General features: G+C 39.2%; 1 protein-coding gene across 1 annotated transcript in view; it reads left to right on the top strand.

The window, feature by feature from the left end:
• The first annotated feature begins 299 nt into the window (after positions 1-299).
• PSD3 (pleckstrin and Sec7 domain containing 3) overlaps positions 300-15,273 on the top strand; it is a 706,647-nt gene continuing 691,673 nt past the window's right edge. Inside the window, exon 1 of the mRNA XM_027597421.2 lies at positions 300-410. The gene's annotated coding sequence lies outside the window, so the exon portion shown is untranslated. The remainder of the gene's footprint in view (positions 411-15,273) is intronic.

The following is a 15,273-nucleotide window of genomic DNA, read 5'->3' as shown; positions in this document are numbered from 1 at the left end:
ACATCTTCCAAAACCTTCCGTCATTGAGGAATGATGTTTTGTCTTCATCTTTACTCTCTCCTTGCATCTGGTTAGCAGCAATTGAACAGTCAACTGGTGATTCACTGGATGCTATTTAGTTTGTTCGGTCAGCTGTTTATTAATCTGTAACTTCCTGTTAAGATGCAGGGTGTGCTTTTTAAAGAAACCTTACACAGCATAAGTTTTATTTTGGGACTGGCTGTACTAATATATAAAGAGGATCTGTGAGAGTTACTTAGTCTTGTAAACTATTTTCTTCCAGCAAAATTTTGTGGGTACTTACCATGTGCCAGGCACTGTTAGTGCACTATAGTGCAGGAATGAATGAGATAGTCTCAGCTTCCAGAAGTTTACCATTTACTCCAGGAAGACAAGCATAATAAAGTGTGGTAAGTACAAACATAGATGTGCAAGGTATGGAGTGATGCAAAGGAGGAACTGGAAAATTCCAGAGGAACAGAGAGTGAGAAAGTTTTCATAGAATAAGCTCTAAAAGGCAATCTAGGAAAGATTTCCAACAAAGATGTCACATTTTGGTGACAACATAGACGGACAGATTGGACAAGGAAGAGCTTGAAACTAGGGAAACAATTTGAAGGTTATTTAGGAGGCTGTTGCAATGATTTAGGCAAGAGATGATAAGGGCCTAACTGAAGACTGAGAGAGGTTGCAGAAAAGATTTGAGAGAATTATTACAATGGAGTGGGACGGTGGAGGTGAAAAAAATTTGAGCAACAGTTTTCGTTTTGGAGCATTTGGTAATTAGCGTTGCCTTTAAATAGAATGGAAAAAGGGGAAAGGAGGCAAGTTGGGTGACAGCTGTGGAAACAATGGGTTCACTTTTGGACCTGTTGAAAATTCAGGTGCCACGTGGGGACATCATTCATTCATTGGAAATCAGAGTTTGAAGTTTGAGAAAGAGGTCTGGGCTGGAAAAACAGATGTGATGACATCTAACAATTTGGAAGCATGATTCTATTAAAAACAGATTGTGTTTTCTGTATATGGCATTGGACAACTAATACTTCAAAAGTGCAGAGTTTATTTGAAGATATAGTTTTCTCTAGAAATTTAAGTAACTTTTAGATCATGGATTTTTTCTTTAATGGTGTCATCTTTTAGTGGGGAACTGGGCATACCAGGGCAGGGGAAGAAAGCAGTACAAACTGAATACAATCTGCAAATTGAACTTGGGGGTTTTAACATTGACATTAAAAGTGTTACTTGCCTTTTCAATAAGAGATTTAAAAAACACACTGCTAAACTATGGAAAACTGTATAGTTGCATTAAATCTTGGAATGCTGTAAAATATTCTTTACCAACAGCGCTTTACCAGTTTCTGGGAATTTGGAAATCTGAAAAGCCTATCATCTTTTATTAGACAAAGTGGGATTTTCAGGAATACCCCTCTGTAAAATTGTCCTTTGTATCCAGGAATCTAACATAACCTTAAACTTAACTCAAACCCTAACTTGTAGCCTTAACTGTAACTCTGGCCCCAACCCTAACCCCAAGTGAATGGATCTGTGCACCTAGACCTACACCTCATCTTCAGCTGAGCCTTAACCCTAACACTAACCACCAACTTAACCGTAACCGCAACTCTGAACCTAAATATAGTACTGGCTGTATTTCTTGTCACTAACCCTATAACCGGACCTAGAACCAATAGATCTATGGGGGAGACCTATGGGGGAAAAAGGGGGAAAGACCCATTTCAGGGGTAGACCTAGGGGAGAAAATGTTCTTCAGGTCTCTAGTAATTAGATAATCAAAACTGAGCAATGAATCTCAGACTAAATGAGTAATTTATAAGCAGATCATCAGCAGACCATCTTTAACAACATATCATGATTAGGTAACCTGAGTTTTCGGTTAAAAATGTCCAAAGGTCTGGCTATTGTTCCTGGATGTCCTACAGGACATACTTGCTTCTGTTCTCTAATTTCAGAATGTGTATTTTACATTTACCTAAAGGTTGTGCGAAAATTTGGTGAACATCTCTGAAAGGAAGTTCCAAATTAAGAGTACATTTTCATAGACTTCACAAAGGTGTAGGCTAACCTTGCTCCCAGTCTTCTAGGACTCCCCAAAGTGTAAGACTATTCTACTCCCAAAGACTTACAGAAAGCTGGGGCTCTTTCATTTATATCTAAATCCTGATGTGCCCCATAGCCAGACCTTACCAGATATAACTCACGTCTGTTAGACTAGCAGTCATTAAGACAATGTGCAGTGTTGGGCTCTGGGGATTATAGAAGTAATATAAGATACTGTATGCATTCAGAGACTTTACGGCCAAGCTGAGGGAAAAATGATTAACATTCATTAAACAATGAGAGAGTATGATGGGACAGAATATAATTCAGTGCTATATTATGTGGTACAGACCTGGATCTGATCTATATATATTATGTGGTACAGACCTGAACTGCTTCAAAGTGTGGACAATACTTTCTCTTTTCTATATAATACTCAGCAGCTTACCAAAACTTTGTAACACACATTCAATCTTTCTTAGGATCCTGGCAGGTTCATAGAAGGCAGGTATTAGTATAATTGTTCATATTTCCATATGTAGAAATAGGTTCAGAGGAGTTAATTATATCCCCCCAACTCTCCCAGCAAAAGCGGCAAAGCAGAGTTTTGAACATAAGTTGGTCAATTTCAAATCCAGTGGGAATGCAAGTCGGTCAAATACAATGGGAAGCTCATTCTATTTCATGGAGTAAATGAGACTCGAACTGGGCCTTGGAGGATTGAGTAACATTTGAAGAAATGAAAGGAAATGAGAGTATTTTGAATGGGGTAAATACTATAAGGAGAAAGCAAGAAGCCAAGAACGGGATAGCGAAGAGACAGAGAGGGGAGTGGATGAAGTAAGATTGGTTGCAGAAAATGGGGCTTTGAGAGCCAGGCAAGGGGTTTTATATTATGTGTAGGGTTTCACTAAGAAGTCAGTGAGCGGATAGTGGCATAAAGGAAGTGTGTGTGGGAATCTGATTGTGTGCAGGTATACAGGGGGGATTAGAACAAGGAGGTCCCAGAGGCAGGAAGGCCATTTTAGGTGGCTCTGTGGTGTGGCTACAAGGAAGGGCCTGGAATGGGGTAGTAAGAGTTAGTGTTAAATGAAAATAAATGGGTTAAAAAGAGATGAATCAAAAGGATTGACTTAGTGCTCGATTGAACATGAGAGACAGAGAAAGTGAAAAAAAAAATCAAAGAATTCCAAATTTCAAATAACTAGTTCTGTGACCTCAGGCAAGTCATAGGATCTGTCTGGGCCCCTCATCTGAAGACAATGTGATGGCAGAAGGTGACAGCAACCCTCACCTCACATGTGACTGAAACTTATTATATATGCAGAACTATTGGATTAATCAGCTGCTTTAATTATGAAGGGCAATTTTTAAATGTCTAGAAAGATATTCTCAATAACATTACTGAAAATAATGAAAAATTGGGAAATATCTAAATGTTCTACAATGGAGGAGGAAGTAAATAAATTATGACCATTATGTGGAAATTAAAAGCACGTTTGTACAACATGGGGACATAAATATCCAAAATATAAAGGTAGGTGGAGAAAACAGGACACAATACTATCTGAACATTATTAAAAATAATATATGAGTAGAAAAAAGGACTGGAAGAAAATATTAAGAGTGATTATCTCTGGCTGATGGTAATTTGGCTGATTTGTATAATCACTTTTGTGCTTTGTACTTTTCTGGAATTTGCAAATTTTGTACAACACTTTTTTCTTATAATAAGAAAAAATATTTAGGGAAAAAATGAGATCGGCCACTACTGTTTAAAATCTTTAGATGTGTTGTGTCCCTTCTGTTTAAAAAATAAAATATAGAATAGGTACATACATCCTTCTCTATCTGACTTGGAAAATATCAGTGGGGTGGAATAGCTTTGAAGAAGTGCCAGAGATGGAGAGGTGACCTTCTTAGGAAACAGGGAATAGAGCTGAAGAAGATTCCGGTACTGCACAGAGCAGATGAGTGCCTTTACTGAAAGAAAATCGGAATCCTTCTCTGTAAGGCAGTTTGATCTTTGGAAAACGCTTACAGCTCAGATAAATACAAAAGCAGCTCCGGAAGTAGATAAGAATGTAGTTATGTCACAACTGCAAACTGCTTCATTGTACAAAGTATTTCATTAGGTCTGCTAACCTCAAGGAGACCTTTGCCAGGATTCCTCTCGGTCTTCCGCTAGGACTGCAAAATGTTGTCATTGACTGTGCATTCAGGCACAAGTGGAAATTGACTATCCTGTGCGTTATGAAACATTTATGTGTTAAGAATTTTTAATAAGCATTTGTATAACTAAACAAAATATTCCCAGGAAATAAGACCACAATGTGCCCTTAAGGAACATAATTGAAAACCAGTAGAATAATTCTTAGAATCTTGATATTGATATGGATCCACGATAGTTCCTGGCTTTGTGCTCAGTAAACAGATAATATGACGTGACAGGGCTATTTATCTGAAGCAATATGAAGTGTTACAATGGTCTTTGACTCAGTTTTCTGCTAAATATGTTATTTCACATGACCTTGTACTATCACTTAAGTCAAAACCCATGGAATTATCTTTGGTAGGCAGATAGTTTCTGACCGTTAGAGCATTCCTTTTGGTTTATCTTGGAATTTGCTTTACATTTACTTTTGTGGTGTTGTTTTCACTAAATATATGCTAGTTCAGGGAACTCTCCTCAAATGTTTTTTTCTCCTCCCTATGATTTATATCGGCCTTGCTATGTTTCCCCTCACTGGTCTGGATGTCACTGCCACATAACAAGTAAAACACACTAGGGTCTGCCAGGGAGAGCTTGAGTTGTCTAAATACAAAGGTCCCCACACCCCAAAGAGGCCAAACCTAAAAAGGGTCAGGGTGCAACCTCTGTCCGGTTTTTCTTTTGGATCAGCTTGTTATTAGACTTTAGGTAGGCTCAGCTATGCTAATTTTCTTGGCTGCGCTCACATCTGTAAAAACGGCATGAAAGAAAACAAGCGAACATAGCAAACAGGGGAAGAACTTTCCCACTACCTCTCTTCCACCTCTCAGTGTTTGTGATTTTTGCCTATATTTTATGCTGCCAAGTGGACAAAACTGCTTCATGCAGAGCTGGAGGTTTTTCCCAGTTGCACGATACTTGTCTATATAGGTTGTCAAAGTAAATACTGTAAGACCGTTTGCTTATGATATCACCATAGATGACAGAAACATTAGGAAAACAAAAATTCGCATGTCAATACTAATTTTTTAAAAGTTGGACCTCAGTAGAATATATTTGCACCTTTAAAAATGTCTCACAGGAGGAATGTAAACACTGCTGGGAAGGAAGGATAGAGGATAGTAATAGAATGGGAACTTTATGGCCTTACTTGCAAAAATGAAATAATGAGGCCTGAGATGGCTTTTCTATTGTTGTCCTCTCACCCTGTAGGTTTACTTGCATGACTGTCAAAATAAATGACAAGTTACATACCGTGTATAATCAGTATGACATCTGGGGCTCCGTAAGAGGCCACTGTTTCTCTAACTTTAGCTAACCAGTGCACTTCCTGTAGCATGCTTTTGGTTAATTGTCAGAGCCAAAGGGTCTGATTACCCTCGGCTTGTTTTAGAATCACTCTCTCTCTCTCTCTCCCAGCTAGCAGAAGTGTCTCTTGCAGCACTTACTGCATTCCAGCATTGAAAAAGCCTATTCTTTTGACAAATATATACAAGCAAAGAGCTAATGGGGTAGCTCCATCCATTTGAAGAAACTTTTAAATCATTTTGTAACTGATGAGTCCTAATTTGCTTGATACATGTACCTTTTACACCTTTTCCTTGACAAGTGAGCCAAGATTGTGTGGTGGTTTTCACTGCGGCCTGCGGCCTGAAGCGTAGGAGAGAAGGAGAATGATGAAGAAAATATTTTTGAGATTTCACAGAGAGAAGGACTGAGATTTTCACTCTGTTGTGGAATCCGCTGGAATAAACAAAGTCACTCACACCAGGCAGCTTAACTGAATACATTTTATACTTTAAGTTTCTGACACAACCTCAAAGCAAAGAGGAACCTCTCCAAGGACCTAACCAGATGCAAGCCTGGTAAGTCACTGACTAGCACGGAAACTTTCATGTGAAGCAAAACACTAGCAAGAATATATTTTTAGGAGGAAACTTTGGGTCCTTAAAAAAATTCTGTCCTTTCTACAACCATGAGTGTGTAAAAATAAGAATTCTCACGTGGTAGACGAGGTGATTTGGGGTATTTTGCCAGGCTGCTTTGTGTTATGTTTTCCTTGGGAGGAAGGAGAGAGAGAGAAATATTCTTAGTTTTACCATCTAAATCTACTCTATAAAATCAAATTGCCAGTGACTGGGTGTTTGAGGCTACAGGCAGGTTGATGCCCTGTGAACCATGCTTTTATTTCAGTATGTTATGCAAAATTGACTGGTTGGATATACAGAGTTTTCATGAACATAAACTGAAGGATGATTTTATTGGAAAACTCAAGTATATCTTGATTTTTTTAGAAGATCCAGTTCCATTTTTTAAAAACCTTGCTTTTTGTCCTTTATTTAATAATATCTTTAGTGTTGAAGAGATGAAACCATAAAGCATTGAGTTGATGACAAAGAAGATATAAATAAAACTGTAATAGCAAAAATATTAGAATAAGATATGTATTTCCACAGAAAAGCTGGACATTTAAACTTCAAAACACAGAGGCAGAAAAGGCAACTTTTTACTTTCCATTTATCCATAGAAATTGCCTTTATTTTTGTAACCAGACCCACTAAGCTGGCCTTTATATGATCCTTTGCCCTCATGAAGCAAGTGGGGAAATACCTCTATGTGAAATGACTGCAGTTTATTAAATGTCAAAGAGAAACTTGTTAACCAGACTTATCAGATAACCAATTGCCATGCAGAGCAGCTGCCAACCACGGGAAGTGTCAGTCTTCCCTTTAAGGACAACTGGTGACTACACAAAATGCATAGTTTATAAATAATTAGGAAAAAGAGATTTGAAAGCATGCCACTCATGTTATGCTATATGTTCCTAAAAAGAATAAATATTACCAGTAGTGTCATTCATAAGAATGATTAAGTATCAGTGTGTTAGAAAACTGTGAATGCAGGCAATTTCAGCCTAACTCCATAATCTCAGATATGGGCAAGATATAAGCATAGGAATGAGGTTTCAAGGACAAGCGTTGGGGGAGGGGAGTCCAGGTTTGATGTATTTTTTGTGGCTATGGACTGAAAAAACCGGTTTCCCAGGAAGGACTCCTGCAGTTAGGAGATGGGATTTTTTTTCCCTTCTCTAGTCCTGAGAATTTCTCTTCCCTGAGATGAGGGAAGGAATGGAAGCCTCTCAGTCTTTTCTGGATGTTCTTTTTCTTTGCAAAGGAGGAAATTAAATTGCCAGGATGGGATCCTGGCCAAGTCAGAGAAACCCTCAGGGGATCTATGGGCTTCTATGGGGCTGAGAAGGCCTACCTGACATGAACTCCCTGCAATTTTATGCAGAATTGCTGGTGAAGAACCACTCCTTTGCATAAGGAGAACATTTGAAGAAGAGCACTTACGCAAGTAGAGGAGAGACAGGTCTTTGAACTACAGCTGCCTTTGAAGCTAGGGCCTCAATTGCTCTAATATACACTCTAGATCTCGGGATATTCAGGAAAAAAACAGGCTCAATTCAAGACCTCTCGGCTCGTGCTTTGTATAGGGATCTGTGTATGGAGGGCGAGAGGACAAGATGCTTCCTGCCCTTTGCAAATAAATACAGGTCAGCCAGTGAAATTTAGGAACACTATAATTGGGTTAGACTTGCCCAGACAGTGACAGAGAGGGTCAGTTGGGAGTTGGGAGATGAAGACTCAAGTGGAAAATCAGAATACTAGAACACTCGGATCACAGGAAGGGAGGCGTGTGGTTCTGATGATCGAGGCAAAGAGAGAAATTGGGAGCTAGAAGTAGTCAGTGAGAGCAGAATAAGGCAGGCTGAAAGGAAGGAATCATGAAGGAATCATGACTCCGAATTGATGCACCGGGGGAGCTGGCCATGGCCACGTGGCCTAAAGGTGCTGCAGCAGATCGGGCAAACTCTCTTCCCAATACTGTGGGCAGGCAAACTCTGGCTAAAATATTTTATCATGGATTAAGAGTTACCTCAAGAAATCTTCTATTCTGACTCCCTCATTTCATATACACGGAAAGTGAAGCCTGTGGCCTAACTAACCTAGAACCATACAGGGAAGGAAATGGGAGAAATTAGCTAAATTGACACAGTTCAGAGTCAGCAGAGATGTCTAATGGCCTTCTCACACTTGGCATGTCCCAAACTCTACCCCTACATCTTCTTTGTCTACAACATTTCTCCATTAATAGCATCTCCATCTTTCCTGGAACTTCAGGGTCACTCTTGATTTTGCTTTTTCTCTCACACCTACCTTCAATCCTTAAGGAAGTTTAGTCAGCTCTGCCTTCAGAAATATCCTTAATCTGACCATTTGGTTCAAGCCGCCAAAGCTCCGCCCTGGATGATTGCAGTAGGTGCTCTCTCTGCTTGTCACGTGCCCCCTCCACGTATATGTTCAACACAGCAGCCAGAATGACCATGGTAAAGCCTAGGTCAGATCACACTCCTCTGCTGCGCTAAACAGACAAACAAAGTGCAAATAAAATATCTCCTTGAGTAGCATAGGAAAGAAAGAGCCATTATTTATGTGATATGTGTCATTCACCTGGGAAAGGGAAGGAGGGAGGTGAGGGAAACTAGCATTTTTTCAGAGTCTACGATGGAATTTGTGTCAAGGAACTTGTATGGTGCTTTTTGCCCATCTGGCACTCATGACATGGTAGCTGTTTTTATTTTATTTAATTTTTACTGACTTCACGAGGTGGATGTTATGATCCCTTTTTGGCAGGTAAGGAAACTTGGGCTCAGAGAGAGGTTATAGATTTTAGGGTCACTTAACTAGTGGTGGTGGAGCAAGGATTCAATCCCAAGGCCACGCACCTTCCCCAATCCTATCGTTCCACTGTGATCTTTAGAAAGGACCCCCAGGAGCATACAGCAGGTGTATATATGCTATATGCGTGCATGTAGGCATTATTCACCATAGACGTGGAGAAGAAGGAAACTGGCAAAAACTCCTCCCTGGTGCCTCTTAACTTCTTTTTATAACCCAGCTGCTGAGCCCTTTGCCTTACTCCTGGACACCCATTCAGTGTCTCATATTTTCAGATGTCCTTAACCTTAGCGATCATCATTCCATTATTCAACCTGAGTTTCAATCTTCTCATCTGTAAAACTGAAATGATTATACCCCCCTCATGGATTCATTATGAAGATTAAGCAAGAATAAAAGTCAACATTTATTGAGTGCTTGCTATATACCAGATAGTACTATTTTAAGCACCTTATATGGATTAATTTATTAATCTTCACAACTACCCTATGGAGTGAGCATAATTACTATCATTGTGATCATTTAATGAGTGAAGAAGCTGAATATCAGAGATTAAATGACCTGCCCAAGGTTACCCAGCTAACAGCAAAGATTCAAACTGGGGCAGTCTGACTCTGTGGGCCCTTTGCTCCATTTCCCCTATGCGTCTTCATTTGTAAAACAAGGATAATCTCTAAATAATAAATAATATTTTTTTAAAAGATTTATTTATTTATTTATTTATTTGAGAGAGAGAATGAGAGAGAGAGAGAGCATGAGAGGGGGGAGAGTCAGAGGGAGAAGCAGACCGAGCAGGGAGCCCAATGTGGGACTTGATCCCGGGACTCCAGGATCATGACCTGAGCCGAAGGCAGTCGCTTAACCAACTGAGCCACCCAGGTGCCCTAAATAATAAATAATATTAAAATAATCATAAGGTGATAATAAAGAATAGCTATCATTTACTAAATGCCAACTTGTACAAAACGGCGTGCTTGCTCCCCTGCACTGGCCCCTCTGTAGGCCTCCAGCACTGCAGAGTTATTATAAGGATAAATGACATGACAAGTACTTGCACATTATAGAGGATGAATAAATATTGTCTGCTTTCCACCCAGAGATAACCAGTATCAATACTTTTACATAGAAACTTCTAGACACTTTTCTATGCCTATTTACAAATAAATAAGTAAATATGGATTATATTGTACATTCTATTTTCAACATCCAAATATGTTCATATTTTGGATAGTAAAAAAAAACATGCTTTCTCAGTGAATTTGATGTCACCCCCAAGTCACAAAGCATTCTTGGGGTTCTCGAGGGAGGAAAAGAAAATCTAGATGTTGCAATGGTTTGTGACTCTCTCTGCCTTCCTAAATATATTTTATTTTTGTTTTTAAGGAAGGTTCTGCATCATGTGTTGTTAATTTGCAAACTGATTGGGTTATTTTATTTTTTTCTCTCAAGAATTGAGTCTTTTTAAATTTACATTAAGCCTTTAGTTGGTTTCTTTTCTTTTCTTTTTTTTTAAGATTTTATTTATTTATTTGACAGAGAGAGACAGTGAGAGAGGGAACACAAGCAGGGGTAGTGGGAGAGGGAGAAGCAGGTTTCCCCGCTGAGCAGGGAGCCCGATGCGGGGCTCGATCCCAGGACCCTGGGATCATGACCCAAGCCGAAGGCAGACACTTAATAATGACTGAGCCACCCAGGTGCCCCTAGTTAGTTTCTTTTCAAACACTCGAGTGTAGTCAGTAGACCTTCACAGGGGAAAAAAAAATCCCCACCATTAAAGCAACAGACCACATGCTTGGGCTTCTGAAGCTGCTTGGTTTCTTTTCAGCGTGCCCCTGGCCTGTAGTTTGACTATCCCTACTTGTGAAAGCTTTCATCCCCTAGTACCTGAATTCTCAAGACTATATAATCTTCACAGTGTGGCAAAATGTTACAATATTTTACAATTTTTATGAAATTTTGTATTTTGCAACTATTACAAAAAAGCAGGCTATGACTCACAGTTTTACTGGAGCCCTCCTTCAAGCAAGTTCATGAAAAATATGATCTCAACAATATTTTTTGAATGAAGCATCAGCAGAAACTGATAGAATCTGAGAAATCCGTTTAGGAGACGATAGTAAACATAAAGTCCCTCTATAGTTTACAACTCATGTTTAGCCTTGCAGTTTGTTCTATCCCATATACATACATACGTCTGAAGTTTTGATAGGGAATTTTTAGGTCAACACAATCTCTGCTCAGTTTTTTTTTTTTAAGATTTTATTTATTTATTTGAGAGAGAGAGAAAAAGATAGCGACAGCATGAGTGAGATGAGCAAGCAGAATGTGGAGGGGAGGGAGAAGCAGGCTCCTGCTGAGCAGGGAGCCTGAGGCAAAACTCAATCCCAGGACCCTGGGATCATCCCTGCTCAGTTTTAAACAGGACTGATGAATTGTTGAACACTACATCAAAAACTAATGATGTACTATATGCTGGCTAACTGAACATAATAAAAATAAATAAATAAAAAAAATTTAAAATTAAACAGGAGTTTAATGTCTTAAACATTTTTAACTTTCAAATGACTTCTCTGGAAAAAAAAAACCCATAGATTTCTTAGGCAGAAAACACAGACCAACCATCAAAACAGATAATCAATATTTTTTTAATCACTCTTGAAATGATAATAAGAGCAGCTGACTTTTTTTTTTAAAGATTTTTATTTATTTATTTGACAGAGAGAGACACAAGCAGGGGGAGTGGGAGAGGGAGAAGCAGGCCTCCCGCTGAGCAGGGAGCCCAGTACAGGGCTCGATCCCAGGACCCTGAGATCATGATCTGAGCCTAAGGCAGACGTTTAACGACTGAGCCACTCAGGTGACCCAACAGCTAATATTTTTATAGCACTTGTTTACTTGTAGGCACTTCCCTAAGGGCTTTATATTACACGTAATTAATTTATATGAAGCATAGTTTTCACAAATGTCTTATGAGGTGGGGACTTTAAATAATGATTGGAAATAAAAAGAAATTTATCTCAATAAATAAATAAATTTTGAGAAAAATAAAATTGCTTTAATGTACTCATGTGTGAAAATGGGTGTAGTCAACAAATTTGATGGTGGGAAAATAATGGAACGTATAACAAAATAGCTTAATTTATTTTTTTCTAAAAAGATAATTTAAGAAACCATTGGATAGCTTGGCTAAAAACACTTTTTGGATATTGTTTGATCTTAGAATCATCAGGAAAAAAGCTTGACCCATTTAAGAAGTCTCTTAATCATTTCACGATCTATGTCAAATTATAACGCTGTATGCCTTAAGCTTATGCAGTAGTGTTGTATATCAATTTTATCTCCATAAAACTGGAAAAGAAAAAAAGAAGTCTCTTAGGAGTAAGAGTGTCAAGGTTAAGCAAAGAAATATTGCTTGCAACATACAATTTGAAAATAAAGAAGGGAGGCATTCCTAGGAAGTTAGTAACTTAGTTGCCAGGGCAACTCTTTTATGATAAAACAAAGGAAAGTCAAAGGAAATGTACTGTATGCTGTGGGGTTTTTGTTGTTGTTTCTTCCTTATTCTATTCTGCTAGACATAAGGAAAAGAACACTTAGGGTTTTGGAGCAGAGAGGAAGAAAAGTAACTTTCTCCTAGAAAAGAAGATTCAGGGATTTTAGATTCCTTGAATAATTAAGACTTAGATACAGATAAAGTCCTACTAATTAGAATAAAGAACAATTAGGGCAATAAGCTTTCTTGTCTAACAAGATTGTTGCATATATGTAATATACATAATAGACAATTGCCCATGTCTTGGGCAATTTCTGATCTTAAGAAAAGGCTCAGTGAGTCCTTCTTAAAGTCAGAACTATCAAACTTGAATTCTAATTCAGAGAAGCCAAACGTACCTGGATGTTTGAGTTTCTTTAAATCTTGCTCTGTATCAGCTTATGTCATTATGCAAGAGTTAATAAATATTTTCCCTCTCTCACTCTATTTTCTAGAAAAGACTAATTGGCCCGATTGTAACTAAGTATTACTTCTTAGCTGGAAAGTACACGTCACTCATCTGCATCTCCATACTTCACTTTTCACGGGGTAGCAGCTCAGCTTCCCTGCTGGAAACACAATTAGTGTTCTGTGATAGTGTGTGTATACTCAAACCTTTTGTGATAGCACACATTCTAGGTTTAATATTTTATAAAGGATTGTACACATATTGGATCAGTGTCTATATGGTAAGCTGGATATTTTCCATTTCTAATAAAACCCTAGCTTAGAGCTTCCTGTTTTCTGAGCTTTGTAGGAAGCAGCCAGAAAGCAGTGTGTGTTACCTGAGACGTGTTTGTTTCCTTTGGCTCTCGAGTTTGGCATCGTCTTCCCTTTTCCTTGGCAGAAGATAGAAATTAGAGCCTTGAAGGGGATTTAAATGCAGCACTTGGGGCAGCACCCTGCCAAGCAAGCCAGCCACTGACACCCGAGGTAAGGTTATGACAAGGATTCTCAACAGTTAAGACTCCAAGAGTGAAGATTAACATTCACCTTGCCTTGGACTGATGTTACTTTTAGTCCCCTCTGAAAACAATCGAGATAACCATGTCCATGCTCAGAATGTCTCAGTCAGCGGTGGTTCCTCTTTCAGACAAAAGTGGTGCCAAGGAATGTTACTTCTGCTCTGGCCTAAATAGCACTTTTCTCCTTATTTTAAAGTGTCATTTTATGAGGAGATGTAGTGAGGGGAGGAAAAAGCCTTAAATAAATAAGCTTTTTCTTTCTTTTTTAAGCTTTGCTTCCTGGGGACCAGTGTCCATAACATCTCTACGTAAACTCAGTTTACTCCTATTTCATCTCCAATAGCCCTGCGTGCTCTTGGAGAGAGAGGGCCTCCTAGCTTATGCAGAAAAGAAGCTATGAGGCATCTTCATGCCTTAGCTTCCCTCTTGTCTGCTTCCAGAGTAACCATATGTTTACCCATCTTATTCTCCCTCCTATCTTAGAGGAAAAGAAATCCTTCATTTCTTTCCAAAGCCAATTTTTTTCATCTTTGTTAATGATCTTTCTCTTTTCCCACACTTTCTGGGATTTAATTTACTAATCTTTCTACTCTCTCTCTTCTAGCTTTTCTTTCCCCCTGCCTGTAAATGTATATGAGTCTCAACCTTGCACAAAAACCTTCTCTAAGATCACACACTCCATTCAGTTACCCCCCTTTTCCTCTGCTTGGTTTCATTGCCAACTTCTTTTTTTTAAAGATTTTTATTTATTTTATTTTGAGAGAGAGAGCGAGAGAGAGAAAGAGCACAAACAGGGGGAGCCGCAGAGGCAGAGGGAGCTGAGCAGGGAGTCTGAAGCGGGACTGGATCCCAGAGACGCTTAGCCGACTGAGCCACCCACATGCCCCTCGTTGCCAGCTTCTTGGTAGAGTTTTCTACAATCACTATACAACCACTACTTACAATCACTCATCTCTCATGTACTTTTCACCTTGGTTTCTGTCCTCATGACTCAACTGAACTTATCATAGCAAAGGTCATCCATGGTCTCAAATCCAGTGTCCTCCTGAGTGGTCATCTAACTGGACCTCAGCACAGCCCTCCCTTCTAACACTCCTCCCTGGGGTTTGTGAAGCAGCTCTCTTCTCCCTAACTAATCTCACCCTTAAATGTCACCCATGGTTCTGTCCTGGGGTTGATATTAATTGAGGCTGAGGAGATGGACTTGGCAATGGCTCCTACCATGTTCTGTCCAGAGACACTTCAAGGCATGGATTAGTCATTGGGTTCCATTTTCTCTTCTTCCCTATAGTATTCCAGAAATTAGAATTTTTCAAAATATCTGACACTCAAATCCAGGAGTTGCTATTTTTGTTTTCCTTCTTGCCTCGCCCTAAGAGAGGAAGGAATTCACCTTTGGTGACAAAGGCCTTGGTCATTCTCTTTGTCATGTACTGGCTTATTGAAGGAGATCAGAACAAAAGAGGGTCTTTACAAAGATACATGAAAACTTGGACAGTTCTTGCGTCTGGGCTCTTTGGATTAAGTCAAAATGAACATTTTCCCTACATGGTGCTACCATGAGTCCATGTGCCCCTGAGTCTGGTGTCTCAGTGAAAGACATGGCAACACAGTCCATTCTAGTGGAGTCATTGCATAAGGTGTTTTTGTTTTGTTTTGTTTTGTTTTAAGATTTTATTTATTTGGGGACCTGGGTGGCTCAGTTGGTTAAGCGGCTGCCTTCGGCTCAGGTCAGGTCATAATCTCAGAGTCCTGGGATGG

The sequence above is a fragment of the Zalophus californianus genome, chromosome 2, assembly GCF_009762305.2.
Source record: "Zalophus californianus isolate mZalCal1 chromosome 2, mZalCal1.pri.v2, whole genome shotgun sequence".
NCBI classification, from domain to species: Eukaryota; Metazoa; Chordata; class Mammalia; order Carnivora; family Otariidae; genus Zalophus; species Zalophus californianus.
Note: the sequence above shows the minus strand (reverse complement) of the source record. Positions and strands in the feature narration are given on the sequence as shown.